This window comes from Micropterus dolomieu, linkage group LG12, assembly GCF_021292245.1.
Source record: "Micropterus dolomieu isolate WLL.071019.BEF.003 ecotype Adirondacks linkage group LG12, ASM2129224v1, whole genome shotgun sequence".
NCBI lineage: Eukaryota > Metazoa > Chordata > Actinopteri > Centrarchiformes > Centrarchidae > Micropterus > Micropterus dolomieu.
In genome coordinates this window covers 36,918,599-36,919,403 of record NC_060161.1, presented here as the reverse complement: position 1 = coordinate 36,919,403, position 805 = coordinate 36,918,599, and positions in this window count along the sequence as shown.

Below are 805 nucleotides of genomic sequence, written 5' to 3'. Positions count from 1 at the left end.
CTGAAGGATTTATTAATTAACTACAATAACATGGTTAAGGATGCGAGAACGCACTATTTTTCTGAACTCATTACTACACATAAACACAATCCCAGGTTTCTGTTTAAGACTGTGGATCAGCTGGTAAACCCAATCCCTCCTTGTGCCAAAGCTGGAAATAATGATGACTGTGAATTGTTTTTATCTTATTTTACCAATAAGGTGGTGTCAATCAGAGCCTCTATTACCCCCGCGGCCTCTTACTCAGAGGTTCCTCACCGGCAACAAGAGAGTTTTAACCAGTTTTATCTCATCGACTTGTCTGAGCTTTTAAAAACAGTATCACAAATGAGAGTGACCAGGATTTCTGTTTTGTCTGAGTTCAGCTGGAGGAAATTATTTGACATCCATTTTTTAACTTCACAAAGGCAGTCGGTAAGTGAACTCAGATCCACAGACCCTGGAATGCTGACGGGCAAGTACATTTGTGTGTCATCAGCATAAATATGAAAAGAAATACCATGTTTAAGGATAATATGTCCAAGGGGAAGCAGATAACAAGAAAACAAAATGGGTCCTAAGACCGACCCCTGAGCACACCATATTTAACTGGACAGAACGAAGAAACATAGTTGTTTACAGACACGCAACACTTCCTATTTGACAAGTGGGATGAAAACCATTCTAGGGCAGTACCAGAGATCCCCACCCAGTGCCTCAGTCTGTCTAACATGATGTTGTTATCAATGGTGTCAAAAGCAGCGCTAAGGTCCAGGAGTACCAGGACTGAGCACATACCTTCATCAGCAGACATTAAAAGGTCATT